The sequence below is a fragment of the Priapulus caudatus genome, unplaced genomic scaffold (genome assembly GCF_000485595.1).
Source record: "Priapulus caudatus unplaced genomic scaffold, Priapulus_caudatus-5.0.1 Scaffold1349, whole genome shotgun sequence".
Taxonomy (NCBI): domain Eukaryota; kingdom Metazoa; phylum Priapulida; class Priapulimorpha; order Priapulimorphida; family Priapulidae; genus Priapulus; species Priapulus caudatus.
Window position 1 is genome coordinate 2,650 of NW_014578410.1, and position 18,305 is coordinate 20,954.

The 18,305-nt window shown below is 46.2% G+C and overlaps 1 long non-coding RNA gene across 1 annotated transcript; it reads left to right on the forward strand.

Annotated features, from left to right (window-relative positions):
• Positions 1 to 2,756: 2,756 nt before the first annotated feature.
• On the forward strand, positions 2,757 to 5,740 carry LOC106816324. Its single transcript, XR_001394872.1, has 4 exons — positions 2,757 to 2,791; positions 3,129 to 3,226; positions 4,203 to 4,292; positions 5,676 to 5,740. It is a non-coding gene; the product is annotated as an uncharacterized LOC106816324 (long non-coding RNA).
• The last annotated feature ends 12,565 nt before the right edge of the window (positions 5,741 to 18,305 follow it).

The following is an 18,305-nucleotide window of genomic DNA, read 5'->3' on the forward strand; positions in this document are numbered from 1 at the left end:
AATTAAGCGCATAGAGCTAGAGAAACATTATAAGACTTTGGTAGTAAATAGGCTACATTTTTGTTGTTTATTTACCTTTTTTTTTTTTTTATGAGACGTTCCAAGTGCCTGTGCCTGTGGTTACTAGTCTAGAGCACAGGCACTTGCAACGTCTCATAAAAAAAATGGTAAATAAACACGAAATGTACCAAATCTTAATGTTTCTACTACTCTATTTACGCCTATATCACCTGTAAATGCCGGTCAAATGCTCATCTGCAGCACACAAGTATACACCGCACGCCCGCTGAGTTACTCCGCAGCTAGGGCCTGCCCATTACCTCCCAAAGTTATACTCGGTCGGGTTTATAACACATTGCAACTCTAAACTGTTACGTTAACATTCTTAAAATATTTGTATAACAGGCAAGCGGTGTGTCATTTTGAATATGGAAGTTTGATTTTCTATCGTAGTTTATTTCAAAAGTTACATCAGCGACGTTGCTACACGCCCGCTAGATCGCCCGTGCCATATCGTCTATATTTGACTAGCCAGTTGATTGCAATCGAGTCCAAGGTAGCAACTTTCGGCTGATGTAACTTTTGAAATAAACTACGAAGGGAATAAAACTATCGTATCGAAATGACAACGCGTCTTGCCTGTATATTGCTGTTGTATGTAAAACCATTTTAGAATTTTAACGTAACGTCTTTAGAGTTAGAATGTGTTAAAAACCGAACCGAGTATAACTATTGCGGAGGTATGCAGGGCCCTAGCTGTTTGAGTGCCCTGTGCTGCGTGCACAAACAGCCTCTCTTATTCACAGGCACCTTGAAACGTCTCAATAAAAAAAAAAAGGTAAATAACACGAACATGTACCAAGTCTTAATAGTTTCTCTAATGTAATTATCGCCTATTAATACCTGTAATGCCGCGGTCAAATGCCTTTATCTGCAACCAGCACCAAGTACACAAACGGCGCCGGCCCGCGCTGTGCTCGCGTGCACAAACAATCGATGAATAGAGCATCATCATAAGCTTCAATCATCATTCATCATCATCATCAATCATCACGTCATCCATCAGTTCGTCATCGATAAAGGCTCTTCTTATTTATGTTGTTTGTGCACGCCAGCACCAGCAGGGCGCGCGTTCCGGCGGCAGCACAAGCGCGGGCGGAGCGTTGGCCTGCTGACTGGGGGGCAGAGAGAGCATGACGCAGTGACAGGAGTGAGTAGCCGAAATACAGAGGGAGATAAACAGTAAGGACGGTGGACAGGGCGGGGAGTTGACGTGGGGGAGGGGAGCGGGCAAGGGGGTCGCTACTATGGTGAATGACGAGAGAGCGGTGGCACGGCAGCACATGGGTGTTCTCACGCACGCAAGGCGTGACCTGCAATGAGCAATCCATTGAACCTAACAGTCGGCGGCAGTTTACATATGAAACATCTACAAACTTGATTAACTCTCTCGAAAAAATAAGATCTATAAAGAAAGACATCTAACGATTTGGTATAAACATGTCTACTAACAGCCAAGTGATCTTAGCATACCTTTTTTTTATATTCTAAGGATCCACTAGACAAATAACATCAGGCCGGAAAGGACCTGACTCTGGAGCAAAACACTCTACGGGTTAACAAAATGTGATGGAGTGATATACCTTAAATGTCTTACGGAGGCTACGAAGTACGGACGAATCCATTACGCTTTTCATCACTTAAACGAAGACAATTACGCATAGCGGCAAAGCGTTGGCGCCCAGTTTCGAAATAACGGCCTTGCGGAAATAATTCACGATTGAGAGTTTAGATGTCTAAAGATTGAGCTAGAACCCTAACCATTAACCCGAAACCTACCTTAACGATTAACCCCTCAAAACCTAACCTTAATCCGTAACCCTAACGCCACAAAAAAGGGGCCTTCACGACCGACGGCTACAGCCTACCGTACCTCAGGCCACTTCCGTTTGTATCATAAACTCGTACTTGAGGACTGCGCTATTGCGATAACGGGGTGAACATGGAGAGCATACCTACTCTTCATTAGTACGGTTAAGCAAACTGCAGAGTGCAAAATGACAACCGGCGGTGCCGGGGGGAGACAAATGAGGGGGAAGAAGGAACTGACAGGGCTAGAGGTGGCAGAAGTGGGAGAAAACTATTGTGCACGGCACCACAGGGCGGCGTGCTCGGCCGAGCCGAGGATAACGGTGAGGTCAGCCCGTGACGGGCAACTCACGGCGCGCACGGTGGTGGACTTTTGCTTTGCACGCATAGGCATATGAGCATTGAGCGATAAAACGTCTATATTAGAGTAAAGTTTTACAAAACATGTCGGAACGCAGCATAACCTATTTATTTCAAACGCCATCACTACAAAGCTTGTATAGCGCCATCTACGGTCACAAATTGTGATTCATTTTGGTTTATAAATTATTATTGCGATATACAGATGGCAATCGTTTCTATAATGTACGTCGATGGTTGCTCAATTAAAACTGACTTCTTCTTACTCACTCATTTGTGTCCTTTTTTGTGGTGAGCTACAGTGTCATTGACACTTTCATTGTTTATTGAGACGTTCCAAGTGCCTGTGCTAGTAACTATAGCCCGCGTACGGTTACGCGTGACGTCACCCGAAATGTAGACAAAACACATAGGCAGCTATGATGCAGCCTATTACATTTCGGGTGACATCACGCGTGTACACAACAGCATTTGAAAACGAAACGCAAGTAGTGCTTAGCACTTTGAGGAATAAATGCATAAATACAGGGTGTAAAGTTGTGGAAAGTGTTCAAAAAGATAGGTGAGATGTCCATGTAGATAAATAAGTGTTAAAAAGCCCGATCATGTTGCGTTTTGTGAGCCATATTTCGTGGAAGCATTGGGGGACAGGTGCAGTTACGAAACCTGGCATAAAATGTTCTATAGCCCTGCGGCAACTGTATGCGGGCTATAGTACTAGAGAGTAGAGCTACCATAGCTGAAGACACGATATGTGCTCTTCATTTCTCAAACTGTTGTGGAGTAAGATGCTACAAAGGCAGAGCTAAAACAGGTAGAGCTAGCAAACAGACCATTTCAATGTTTACATAGTTACATATTCGTATCTAATAAGAGTTGTGCTGCTCAATAAATTAAAGGAAGAAGAGAAACCTGAATGGGAAAGAAATAGGACCAAGAAAGAAACCGAGATATGTAATTTCACAGGGAATGGGCATTATTGATACAACGTAATGAAGTGAGTATGTGTTTACATTAGAAGGAGTAGCAAAATGCATAACATAATGCAACAACTTCACCATAAAAGGTGCATAGAAACACTAAATGTATTTTCACTCCTACAAAGAAGTTATTCTCATGCTGTTTATAGTGACATGACCACTTTAAACATTTCCTTGGCCAGTATTTATGCATGCTATCAAGAGTAGATAATAACACATGTGTTATTATCTACTCTTGATGCTATTTATGTGTCATTGTTTGGCATTATGCATTGCTAAACCAACACCAATTGCTAAAAGCATTGCTAAAGGAACACCAATCTAATGTGCATGGCTTTCATCCAAAGAGCATATTGCACTCATCACTTGTTGTATTTGATATTATCTCACTCTATAGCAAGGAAGACGATTGCCAATGTATCATCCTTATTTATATCATGTCGTCATGTCACATCATGGAAAATCATATTCATGTGTGATGATCTACCTTGTAATACCCTTATCTGTCTGGCGTGCCATCTTCCCAAGGCCTAAGATAAAATATTGCTTGTTTCCCCTTTACCGACCGACTTGCCAAAACGCCGCTACTCGACACATTTTAATTTGGCCGATTAAAACAAAACAAAAATTATTTCGTTTTGCAAACACAAAATCAAATTCGTTCCGTAAAAACATATACACAACAGAATATACACTATACATACACACATCGTGTCAAAACAAAATAAAAAAGATTTTTCACCTACCTACCTACTCGGTACCCTGAGAGGCGAGTAGGTAAAAGGGAAACAAACAATTTTTTAAGGGTGGCCCAATACTCTGGCTCTATTATATAAGGGAGTGGGCACGAAAACATTTGCTAACTCTCCTCCCTTGCACCTGACTTGTATTAATGTGCATGTACATGTAAATGTGTTAACTGATGGTGCTCAATAACACATCTATCTATCTATTGATCGATCGATCAATCATCATTCACCACTGACCTTGCAGATGACAAGTTGGAGGAGGTCACGGAAAAGAGGGAAGATGGGGCAGGAAGGAGGAAGGAGTAAGGAGGAAGGAGTACAGCACGTGAGTTCGGTAAGTCAAGACTGTCACGGGATTCTAAGGTAGATTATTTTATTCATTACTTCTACCATCCTGGTTTTCTCCTAGAAAAATCGTTGTTGTAGTGCTAGTGGCACCAAGTGTTGGTGCAGGTAAACATTTCCAGCAGCAGCATCACAGGTCGGTATTGCTAGTAGCAGCATGCGCAGCAGCTGCTGCAGCAGCAACACCTGCAGTAGTACCTTGACCACATCTATATTCTAGAATGGCATGATTATATGAATACAACGGATATAGGCGTTTGCATGATCAACGCATAGACGTGTTCCTGGTAGCTGGAATAGCAGCAACGTGAGTTGCAATGGCTGGCACAGCTGCAGCAGCAATATAACACGATCTGTTCGGGTGTGAATAAAAAAAATTGTTTTCATTTTATCCTGACTTGTTAAATATGCCTTTTCACTCTGTGTCACTAGTTGTAGTTATTTAAAAGTTGAACTGTTACAAGGGATTGTTATTGTAATAGTTTGCATACAGTGGACACATAGAATACAGTGGGTCGAAGAACGCATTCATTGCATTCTGCGCAGCATTTGCATTGCAATTGCTAATTGGCAATTTCTGGAGGCCGTTGTCAGACACATTTTAGTCCCACTATTACTCTTAGTCGTAGATTTTCCCACGTGTGAAGCGTAGTACATTTATACATATTCATTGTTTAAAAAGGGCCGGATTTGGACTATATTTGGGATTCGTTTCGGAGTTATAATTAGGATTACACTAGTTGCGATTATTGTCGTATACAAGTATGTGAGATGTCACAAATGTATTTTTATCACACTTTACAGGTAACCGTTTTCGTATCTTTTCATATTTCTATAATTCTGACTCGTATCAGTGACATGAGCCAACAACTCCTATACACGTGTACTAACGCTAATTTATTAATATTTTAAATTTTTTAATTTTCTCGTGCAACAGATGGCGCTGCTAGTATTAGTAACAACGCCGTGTCACGCCGACTCTTGCACACGGCAGTCAAGTAGTTTATGATATAGTACCAGATAATATATATATATATATATATATATATATATATATATATATATGTATGTATATATATGAATGTGGTTATTTGTGTTTTTATATGGATATCATATAGGCATGTCTGTCATGGTAAAATGAGAAAGGCGTCAGTTGATTGCTGACAAGTACTGAACGGTTCTTCTCTAAAGTCTCGCAAAGTATATGTAAAGCAAAGTATAATTAACGCTGATTTCCTTGCTTTTAACTACTGTCTCTCTTCTCGCTGCAGCAACATATGTGCGCTTCCTTGTGCGTTCGTGTTATTGTGCGTGCGTGCGTGCGCGTGATTATATATCTCAATCGCTGTGATTCTGACCTGCCATGATTTAGTGTGTCAGAGAACGGGATACTCATATAAGAGAAAGGGTCGGATGCAAGCTGGAGTGGTCTAGCACAGGAGCCTCTACTGTAGCAGGAAATGCTAACTATTAAGCGAACAAGGAAATTGCAGTGATGCATAGCCGGTGATTGATGATGATTGGTCAGATGACGTGTATCTTCGTGCTGTAGTCGCATATTACGTGTAAGTGTAACGTGCTACTAATTAACGTGTAACGTGCTACTAATTAACGTGTAACGTGCTACTAATTAACGTGTAACGTGGGATACGTTGTGTGTGGGTGTGGTGTGTGTGTGTGTGTGTGTGTGTGTGTGTGTGTGTGTGTGTGTGGGTGTGTGCTGTGGGTGGATTGCGTGCCTGCTGTGTGTGTGTGTGTGTGTGTGTGTGTGTGTGTGTTGTGTGTGCTGTGGGTGTGTGTGTGTGTGCATAGCGTGTGTGTGCTGTGTGTGTGTGTGTGTGTGTTGTGTGTGTGTGTGTGTGGATGCGTGTGGGTGTGTGTGTGTGGTGGTGTGTGTGTGTGTGTGTGTAGTGTGTGTGTGTGGATGCGTGTGTGTGTGTGTGTGTGTGCGTGTGTGTGTGAGTGTGTGTGTGTTGTGTGTGTGTGTGTGTGTGTGTGTGTGTGTGTGTCTGTGACGTGTGAGTGTGTGTATGTGTGTGTGTGTGTGTGTGCATGTGTGTGTGTATGTGTATGGTGTGTGGTGTGTGCTGTGTGTGTGGTGTGTGTGTGTGTGTGTGTGTGTGTGTTGGTGTGTGTGTGTGTGTGTGCGTGCTTGTGGCACAGTGTATTGTGTTGTGATTTTCATAGCAAAGCAGACGCCGGTAGAACGATTTACACGGCTCTCGGCGACGGCACGTTTACAATGCTCAACCGACGTCGACGTACAAAGCAGACGTCCTTACATCAAGTCGAGAATTGGGCAGCGCCACCAATCGCGGCAGCCTGTGATGAACGATGCATTGGGGCCGTTAGCCGTGGTAGTGTTCTGAATAATCCTGATCTGCCCCCCAGTCTGTCTCCGTCTCCGTTATAATATCACTTGGCCCTAAACATAAAAGTAGTGATTGAATTCGGTAGCGCAAATCCGCACTGGGTGTTGATTGACATTAGCGTTTTACGCTTATTAGATAAACCTTATGTTCATAATAAATGAATATTCAGTAAGGCATTCACTTGAAAAGCAATATCTAAAATAATATCTATTTTTATAATTTGATTAAAATATCAATAAATCTTAATAAACTATTTAATATAATCTACATCCGGTAGTATTTATACATTTATCGGGAATAAGCAATTAAAGAATTTTCCTCTGAGATTGCCGGCAGTCAAAAACGGCAGATTCGCACTTGACACGATTGTGGCCAAACTAAAATATATCCAAACATGCGTCCGAAAGTATTCGTGATTTTCATCAGCGGGTCGTTCGTCAGCAAGATAGTAGCGCATTGATAGCGCGAAAACCAAAAGAGGTGTCCTTTAAGCTTATTTGCGCCGATGTCAGCTCGCGCTATGCAACCAGGCTGTGTACTGATGCATGCACCTATATTCCTAAGCAGGTGTCGTGCTGGGGTTTGTATAACGTCTCCGACCGCAGCATTAGTGCCGAATGAGAAACGTGAGTGTGACTGAAACTATAGCTCGGCGCGGCTGTGTCAAGACTGTCACTTGTTATTCCCGTAATGCTTCCGCGAAAAGCGTTTGTTGCGCGACAGAATGCCCACAGCGGCAAGTTTCATCTGCGTCACGTTGGAGATCTAACTGCCAGACAGAGAAGACGATTGTGCGGGAATCCGCCGGCATGCCTCGAAAAGCAGTGGGCAGCTAAGCCCCGACTGTGCGTATCAGGATAAATTATTAGAGAACGTAATCTTGCGCCTTAACGCTTGACAGCTACACAGTTTTTGGCACAGAATATCTGCGCTCTGCGGATACGCGGCTAACTGTCAGTCACCGCAGCGTTATTTCTCCGGTCGATCTCATAGCGTGCGAGCTTAATAAACGAGGCGACATCATACTTTGATTAGCGGCGTACTATCTTACCAATAATACTAATTATCTGGGGGCTCGTCTTATGGCCACCAGGTTTGATGAATCTGACGATGGAAAATGAGTAATGGCTGAAATGAGTATGGCCTTATAGACACGCTTGCGTGATTAAGATATTTCCACGTGACCCCCGTAGCAACAATACACCTGCTGAAGATGAGAATATGGAACAAGATATTAACGTGCACTTCATTATGGATACAATCATCCGGTTAAATTGAAGTTAAACACAAACAACCTATGATTGATTTAATTAAAAGATAGATAGATTAGAGGAACGGGAGAGGAAAGAGAGAAATAGAGAGAGAGAGAGAGAGAGAAAGAGAAAGAGAGAGAAAGCAAGAGAGCGGAGATAGCGAGCGGAGAGAGAGATACGAGATGGGAGGGGGAGCGTGAGGCAGAAAGAAAGAGATAGAGGCAGAAAAGATGAAAGGAGGAAGGACGAGCGCGAAAGAAAATGTGAAAGAAAGCGATGGGAGGCACAGTAATAGGGTGAGGATAGACTGGGAGATGATCAGCGTTTGAGAGAGGAGGGATGGCGGAGAGATGGGGGAGAGAAGGAGGTGGGAGAAAATGAGGAAGGGAAACAAAAGAAAGAAACAGATGAGCGCGAAAGAGAAAGCGAGAGAGGTACAGTGTTAAAGGATATAGTAGACGAGAGAAGAGAAGAGAGAGAGAGAAGAGAGAGGAAGAGAAAGAAAAGAAGAGAGCGGCTAGAGAAGAGAGAGAGAGAGAGAGAGAGAGAGAGAGAGAGGAGAGCGAGAGAAAGGGGAGGGGAAAGGGAAGCGAGAAAGAGAGAGAGGAGAGCGCGAGAAAGAGCGAGAAGAGAGAGAGAGAGAGAAGAACAGTGAGAAAGAGAGAGCGCGAGCGAGAAAGAGGAAAAGAGAAAGATAGTGAAAGAGAAAGAGAGAGAGAGAGAGAGAACAGGGAGAGACGCGCGCCGAGAGGGAGAGAGAGAGAAAGTGAGAAAGCAGAAAAAAGAAGAAAAAATGTGTTTGTCAACGTTACTCCTCGAAATCGGTTTTGGCTTGATAGCATCGAGGAAATTGCCTTCGCCCAGGAAATCCTTCTTGGTAGGTGAAGTCGCCTGTCGACATATTCATCGCCTTCAGGCTGTTTGTTGATTGCGGTCAAGCGTGAGCGCCACTCGCCCACACGCCGTCCCGTATGCGTAGACCATGAAACTTGCTTAGCACATCCTCTTTCATGCGTATGTTGTTGTAGCGGTCAGAGTACTCAGCAGACGTCTGCATTTAAAGCGGAAATCGTTCGTTTAAAATTGCACTGCATACGAAGTCCGGTTCGCGAAATTCCGTAATTTTTTTTCGCGAAGCGTTTTGAACTGCGTGATTAGCAGGCGTGAATCTCGCTGGCAGCAATCAACCTTTGTCCATTACGCTTGCTTTGTAACTCTATATACTTCGCGCCGGCGAATTGAAAGGAAATCAAATGTTTAGATGCGCCTAAATGAACGGTGGATTGAGAACGATTGCTGAGCTGACATTAATCGCTGCAACCTCGCACATGTTTTTCCCGTGTGACGCAGCTACTGCAATACGTCATCGAGAAACTGCGCAGACCCACACTCAGTTCAGAATGTAAGGATAAAGACATTAGGCAAGGATATGACCGATCATTGTAATAGGAGAAGGATTTCGGTAAGATGACACGTGAAAGGCTGCTGCCGCAATGCAAAATTTAATTAGGATTTTAAAGTTTCCCCGTTTCATGAAGAAGCCCTGAGCCATCTGACATGATCGAATTGCCGCCTCTATGTTTGCCGGCACCTGTGATCCACCACCAAATATCCGCGCTGGACCTCGCCTAGCAAATAGCGGTATACTAAATATAATGAATTTACTCAGCGAGTGCAGTGCTATTAATCAATGCTATTTCAGTGCTAGCAGCTGTTTATCATGCCACTGCTAGCTATCGCTTGTTCGCCATCTGACTTCCCGTGTAAAAGGGTGTCCGATCTTAACGCTAAAACCGGTGTACCGGCGAGGCAGCCGCGTAGTTTTTAGAAGCCGCTCGGCTATACGAGCGGCCTAAGCGAAATCCAACTCCTCGATTTGTTGACGATAAACAAACGAACCGCTCTGAAATATCGCGTTAAAAGCCTCAATCGCACCGTTTTTTTTTCCGCGGAGCCCTCCGGTTTCTTTGGACGGTCGCGCAACTGTGTCTACTACACACATTCGGATTTAACGAGAGGCGCAGAGTAAGGGCTTACTCCGCTCAAATGGCTCCCGAATATAGGCGTAATCACGTGAGTATGCGAACGCGTTCGATTTTATAAGCCTTTATCTCGCACAGAAGCGCGAGTACGCACGTTGCTTGTATTTACCTTGGCTCTATGCGGATATCCGCCGATTAGGCATCGAACAGATGGCTGAAAAGCCGTCGGGATTAAATATTTATAATGAACATATGTAAATCGTTCTTGTGCCCGACAATCGCGCGCGACGACGCTCTGCTCGCCGCGATGTCAGGCCGAGCGTTGCTTCGTCCGTGATGACAGGTTTCTAATCGTGCACACCAGAAAAGATAAGAGACCGAAGCAAGAGAAAGGAAATGAGCGCCGCGAAACGATAGAGAGAGAGAGGGGGAAGAGCGAGAAAGAACGGAGACGACAGAGAGAGAGAGATAGATAGAGAGAGAGAGAGAGAGAGCGAGAGAGAGCCGAGAGAGAGCGCCCGTTGTTATTTAGCGAGGATGCTTTAGCTTAATGGCTATACTCTATCTTGTTACGCGCGCTAAGCAGAAAGATCAGAGTAAACACCGCGCACGACCCTGGCGGGAGAACTGTACACTGATGGGCCTGTGTCTCGCTATCGTCGTACTGGTAGGCGATATTTCTAAAGGAAAAATTCTATAATATATTGATTATCTAAACATTGAATAATATGCGATATGCACAATCGTAACTTTCCAATGACCGCAGGAGTTTTTTCATACACTTTGATTCAAAACGATGAAATTCACGTTTGCTATGCGGGTGATACGCATACGCGAAGTGATAACGTGCCATTTCTAGGCCAGATTTCGACGATGCGATAAAGTACCTTGCTCCAAAACACGAGAGGGCAAAAGAAACAAGACATCGAAACGTTAGACCTTGTCAGTCAAGTCAAGTGTAGCTGTCTATTAGATCAGCCACGTAACCCAGACTGCAAGAACGCGCCAATACGGACATCAAGTCGCATCAAACAATTTTCCATTCATCGAAAACCTTGCAGCTCGCAGAATTGGACCCGATCGCGAGTCATCCAAGGGGGTCGGCACCTCACGGTGTACACACATATGTGATCGAAATAATTGTCCCGCGGAACTTCGCAGGCTCGCTTCAAAGCTACGCAGGCAACTCGAGGCCCGTGTGCAGGCACGGCGGAAACCCCGCAAGGAATAAGCGTGCGGGATTCGGACAGTGAAGGACGGCGACGCCGGCTAGAGCGCGCTTGAAACCTTGTCAGACATCAAGTGAAGCGACATGGCAGACAACGGTGAGAGCGACATGGCAGACATAGTGAGAGGCGACATGGCAGAACATGGTGAGAGCGACAATGGCAGAGCATGGTGAAGGGTAACATGGCAGACATGGTGAGGAAACGACCATGGCAGACACGGTGAGAGCGACAAATGGCAGACACGCGCGGGTGAGAGCGACATGGCAGACATAGTGAGAGCGACATGGCAGACACGGTGAGAGCGACATGGCAGACATGGTGAGAGCGAACATGGCAGACATGTGAAGAGCGACATGGCAGACATGGTGAGGGTAACATGGCAGACATGTGAGAGCGACATGGCAGAGCACGGTGAGAGGACATGGCAGACACGGTGAGGGCGACATGGCAGACATGGAGAGAGGCGAACATGCGACATGGTGAGAGCGACATGGCAGAGCATAAGTGAGAGCGACATGGCAGACATGGTGAGAGCGACATGGGCTAGACATGGTGAGGGTAAACATGCAGACATCGGTGAGAGCGACATGGGCAGACATGGTGAGAGCGACATGGCAGACATGGTGAGAGGCGACATGGCAGACATGGTGAGAGCGACATGGCAGACATGGTGAGGCGACATGGCAGACATGGAGAAGCGACATGCAGACATGGTGAGAGCGACATGGCAGACATGGTGAGAGCGACATGGCAGACATGGGTGAGAGCGACATGGCAGAGCATGGAGAGAGCGACATGGCAAGACATAGGTGAGAGCGACATGGCAGAACATGGAGTGAGAGGCGACATGGCAGACATGGTGAAGAGCGACATGGCAGACGACGGTGAGAGCGAGCCTGGACAAGACATGGTGAAGAGCGACATGGCAGACATGGTGAGAGCGACATGGCAGACATGGTGAGAAGCGACATGGCAGACATGATGAGAGCGACATGGCAGACATGGTGAGAGCGACATGGCATGACATGGAGAGAGCGACAGCAGACATAAAATGAGAGCGAACATGGCAGACATGGAGAGAGGACATGGCAGACATGGTGAAAGCGACCATGGCAGACATGGTGATGAGGCGACATGGCAGACATGGTGAGAGCGACATGGCAGACAATAGTGAGAGCGAGCATGGCAGACGCCGGTGGAGAGCGACATGGCAGACATGGTGAGAGCGACATGGCAGAACGAATGGTTGAGAGCCGAGCATGCAGAGCATGGTGAGAGCGACATGGCAGAACATGGTGAGAGCGACATGGCAAAGACATGGTGAGAGGCGACATGGCAGACATGATGAGAGGCGACATGGCAGACAGAGTGAGAGCGACAAATGGCAGACATGATGAGAGGACCATGGGGCAGACATGAGAGAGGGCGCAACATGGCAGACATGGTGAGGAGTACAATGGCAGACATGGTGAGAGGCGACCATGGCAGACATAGTGAGAGGCGACATGGCTAGACATGGTGAGAGCGACATGGGCAGACATGATGAGAGCGACATGCAGACATGGTGAGAGCCGACAGCAGACATAGTGAGAGGCGACATGGCAGAGCCATGGTGAAGCGACATGGCAGACCATGGTGAGAGGCGACATGGCAGACATGGTGAGAGCGACATGGCAGACATGAATGAGAAGCGACAATGGCAGACATGGTGAGGGTGTACATGGCAGACATGGTGAGGGTGACATGGCAGAGCATGGAGAGAGCGACATGGCAGACAATGGTGAGGGTAACAGCAGACATGGTGAGAGCGACATGCAAGACATGGTGAGAGCGGACAATGGCAGACATGGAGAGAGCGACTGGCAGACATGATGAGGAGGGCGACATGGCAGACATGTGAGAGCGACAATGGCAGAACGGTGAGAGCGACATGGCAGACATGGTGAGAGGCGAAATGGCAGACATGGGTTGAGAGCGACGATGGCAGAACATGGTGAGAGCGACATGGCATGACATGGTGAGAGCGACATGGCAGACATGATGAGAGCGACATGGCAGATCATGTGAAGAGCGACATGGCAGACATCGGTGAGGGTGACATGGCAGACACGGTGAGAAGCGACATGGCAGACACGGTGAGAGCGACATGGCAGACCACGGTGAGAGCGACATGGCAGTACATGGTGAGAGGACATGGCAAGACATGGTGAGAGCGACATGGCAGACATGGTGAGAGCGACCATGGCAGACACGGTGAGAGCGACATGGCAGACATGGTGAGAGCGATCATGGCAAGACATGATGAGAGCGGACATGCGCAGACATGGAAGAGAGCGACAATGGCAGACATGGTGAGGGTAACATGGCAGACATGGTGAGAGGCGAGAAAAGAAAAGAAGAAACATGGCAGACATACGTGAGAGCGACATGGCAGACATGGTGAGAGCGACATGGGCAGAAATGGTGAGAGCGACATGCAAGACACCGGTGAGAGCGACATGGCAGACCATAGTGAGGGTGACATGGCAGACACCGGTGCAGAGCGAAGCATGGCAGAGATAGTGAGGGTAAACATGGCAGACATGGTGAGAGCGAGCATGGCAGGACACGGTGAGAGCGACATGGCAGAACCATGGAGAGAGCCGACATGGGCAGACATGGTGAGAGCGACACTGGCAGACCCTGGTGAGAGCTTTACATGGGCAGACCATGATGAGAGCGACATGCAGACATGATGAGAGCGACATGGCAGACATGGTTGAGAGCGACATGGCCAGACATGGTGAGGGTGACATGGCAGACACGGTGAAAGCGACATGGCAGACACGGTGAGAGCGACATGGCAGACATGGTGAAGAGCGACATGGCAGACACGGTGAGACGACATGGCAGACATAGTGAGGTGACATGGCAGACACAGTGAGCAGCGACATGGCAGAGCATGTGAGAGCGAACATGGCAGACATGGTGAGAGCGACAATGGCAAGACACGTGGTGAGAGCGACATGGCTAGACAATAGTGAGGGGTAACATGGGCAGACATGGTGAGAGCGACATGGCAGACATGGTGAGGGTAACATGGCAGACATGGTGAAGAGCGACATGGCAGACCAAGTGCAGAACGACATGGCAGACATGTGAGGGGTTAACATGAGCAGACATGGTGAGACCGACATGGGGCAGCCACGTGAGAGCGACAATGGCAGACATGGTGAGAGCGACATGGCAGACTACGGTGAGAGCGACATGGCAGACACGGTGAGAAGACATGGCAGACACGAGTGAGAGCGACATGGCAGAGCATGGTGAGAGCGAACAATGGCAGACATGGTGAGAGCGACATGGGCAGACACGGTGAGAGCGCATGGCAGACATGGTGAGAGCGACAATGGCAAGACATGAATGTAGAGCGACATGGCAGACCAACGTGAGAGCGACATGGCAGACATGGTGAGACGGCGATCATGGCAGACATGGTGAGAGCGACATGGCCAGACACAGGTGAGAGCAGGACATGGCAGACATGGTGAGAGCGACATGGAGACAATGATGAGAGCGGACATGGCAGACATGGTGAAGGCGACATGGGCAGACATGGTGAGAGCGGACATGGCAGACATGGTGAGAGCGACATGGCAAGACATAGTGAGGGTGAAGTGGAGAGCTTTGCGAGAGTAAGGCGCGCGCCCTCACGCTCCGCGGCTATACTAATTCCAAGCTGCGTGATTCGATCCCGTCGGCGAGACTACGCTAAAGTGAAATGAAAATTCAGCAGATGAATCGGCAGTCGTGGGCCTCGTTTATTCGGTCGTTCGTTCGGTTGTTTGTTCCGCTCGTTTGTTCGGTCGTTCATTCGGTCATTCGTTCGGTCGCATCGTTTGTCGTTCGTTTGGTCGTTCGTTTGGTCGTTCGTCGCTCGCAAAATATCTTCATTGATACGTTCCTCAATGCTACATCCTAGATCGAATGCGTGCGCCCCTGGTCCACATATTCCCGCTCCCTTTCTCCCCTGCCTCCTCCTCCTCCTCTCCTCCTCCTCCTCCATCCGCCTCTCCCATCATTCTCATCCCGCCTATTCCTAATTAGTGTTCGTCTCCTTCTGTGGCTAGCTTCCGCTCTCCTCTCCCCAGAGCCAGGCGAATCTGGCCGCTACGTTCCGATCTCCAGCGCTCCTTCACCCAGGATAAGATTGGCATCTTGCTATCTGTAAAGCTGTAACTAGCCGTTATTACTTGGAGGGCCTGCGTTCATAGGCACCGCCTGAGCTGTATTCACTTACATTTGGCAGCAAAGCGTTAGTCAAAAGGTGACTACGATGCACGAGTAATGCTTAGTTTACCATCTTGCAAACCGATATATATATATATTATATATGAATAGAAACAAGTATAGGTTTTCACTTTTGAACTATTCCTGTTAGCATAATACTCGTGCGTTCACTCTGGCAATGATTTCCCTGACTTCCATGCTACAGCATGCTCCTATACTGTTTGGCCAGTCAGTGTAAACCGATCGCCTGATCCCTTGATGCACCTCTCTTCCTGCAGCGCTCTCACACAGAGACGAAGCCATCTCGTCCGCCACGCATATGTAGGCACGCCATACATGCAAAGCTCTTACGGTCGCCGATTCACACCGAGCGACAGAATTCGCTTTATGTTACGATGGTTACGTATAACGGGTTATAAACCGCATTACTACGCAGACAGGGAGACACGTCCGGGTACAACGCACATAATCACGAAGCATACAGCACACGGCAACAGGCCACGCATAACACAAACCACATCACACTAGCACACACACAAACACACACACACACGACACAGCACACACACACACACACACACACACATGGCACACCATGCAATTAGCCGCCAGTTCGACGACTATTGGATTTTACTTGTTCGGCGAGAACGCATGCTTTAGAATAAAGATAATCACACGAATTTTTAATACCACCATTTAGATGTATACGACAAGGAAAATCACCACATAATGTGTTTACCTCGTAAGAGGACATAGTGTGTTTCCTGTAAGAGAACCAATAGTGTGTTTACTGTAGAGGAGCGCATAGTGTGTTTACTGTAAAGAGGACCATAGTGTGTTTACTGTAAAGGGGCGCATAGTGTGTTACTATAATGTTTGTCTTTGGGCTGCTGCAAGCTCCTGGCAATCTTAGCAAATAAACTCCTGTAAGGAACTTTTTGCTAATTCACTGTAGTGTAAAGCAAGACAAAAGCAATTAGGTATGAGAAACTACAAACATTATTCTAGCGCTCTAGAATATAACAATTCAAAGACTTTCCATATACAGGCATCTAATAAATGCTTCGCAATTCTGAATTCTGACAAAAATTATGTAATCTTCAAGCCGCTCATTTATGGTTTTTCTTCATGATAATTTCAATATGCTGTACATGCACATATAGATCATGGCTAGTGATAGTTCAGTGACGTTCAACTTTATAATTGTTGTCAAACTAGTTCCTACTATTTTCCTAGTTGTTACATTCAATAGAGGACCATAAGTGTGTTTACTGAAAGAAAGACCATAGTGTGTTTACTGTAAGAAGACCTATCACGTGTGTTTACTGTCAGCGGGCCAATAGTGTGATTTACTGTGCAGAGGACCAATATTAGTCGTGTTTTCTGTAAGAGAACAAAGTGTGTTTACTGTAAGAGAGCCATAAGTGTGTTTACTAAAGGATGTTTCTCTGGCTGGCTGCAGCTCCTGCAAATCTTAGCAAATAAACTCTTATGGTTTGGCATTTTTTTTATGGTTAATAATTATTAAGCTTTCTCTCATAAATCACTTCAAATGTTGTAGCAATGCAATAATGAGATCATGGCTAGTGATAGTTCAGGTGACGCAGGGCCCGTAGCGCTGCGGGGGGGGGCAAGGGCAGCTGCCGCCTAAGAATTTCGGAGGGCAAAACTAACAAAATAAATTGTTCTAGCTACAAGAGAATTTGTCGTAGTCACAATGAAGGATGTACATGTACTCAAATTGGCCTCAAATACCATCTCTCTACGATGCTACATAATATTTTGTGGGAGGAGTCCGGCCAGAACCGCACGTGTTTCAACACAAACTTGAATCCTGGATCCGCCACCGCCCCCCCGCCCTAGAATGTTGCTCAGCCTATGGCCTGGTGAGCGTTAAACTTTTTATTTTGTCAAACCCCTTACTATTCAATAGAAGACCATAGTGTGTTTACTCTACTCCAGAGGACCTAATATAGTGTGTTTAGCTGTAAGAGGACCATAAGTGTGTTTTTACTGTAAGAAGACTCATCAAGTGTGTTTACTGAAAGAGGACATAGTGGTGTTTACTGTAAGGCGACAGTAGTGTGTTTACTGTAAGAAGACCATAGTGTGTTTACTGTAAGAAGACTTAGTGTGTTTACTGTAAGAGACAGAACCAATAGTGTGTTACTGTAAGAAGACCATAGTGTGTTTACTGTAAAGAGGACAATAGTTGTTTACTGTCAGAGGACGCATATTAGTGTGCTTACTGTATAAAGGACCACTAGTGTGTTTACTGTAAGAGGACCAATAGTGTGTTCTGTATGAGAACCATAGTGTGTTAGCAAAGATGTGGCCCTGGCTGCTGCAGCTCTGCAAATCTTAGCAAATAAACTCATATGGTTGCGTATGGTTAATACGCTATTAGGTTTTTCTTCATGATCACTTCAAATACTGTACATGCGAGACCATAGATATGGCTAGTGATGTTCAGTGACGTTGCTAACCTTTATATTTGTCAAACCGCTTACTATTCAATAGAGGACCATAGGTGTGTTTAGCTGTCAGAGGACCATAGTGTGTTTACTGACAGAGGACGGCAATAGTGTGTTTACTGTAATAGGACCATTAGTGTGTTTACTGTAGAGGACCATAGTGTGTTTACTGTAAGAGAACGCTTAGTGTGTTAGCTAAAGGATGTTGCCCTGGGCTGTGCTGCAGCTCGCTGCAAATTTAGCAAATAAACCTATGTTTGCTTATGTTAATAAGCTTATTAAGGTTTCCTTCATGATCACTTCAAAGTTGTACATGCAATAATAGATCATGGCAGTGATAGTTTCAGTGACTCAGGGACGTAGCCTGCGAAGGGGGGGCAAGGGGCAGCTGCCCCTAGATTTTGGAGGCAAACTAACAATAGA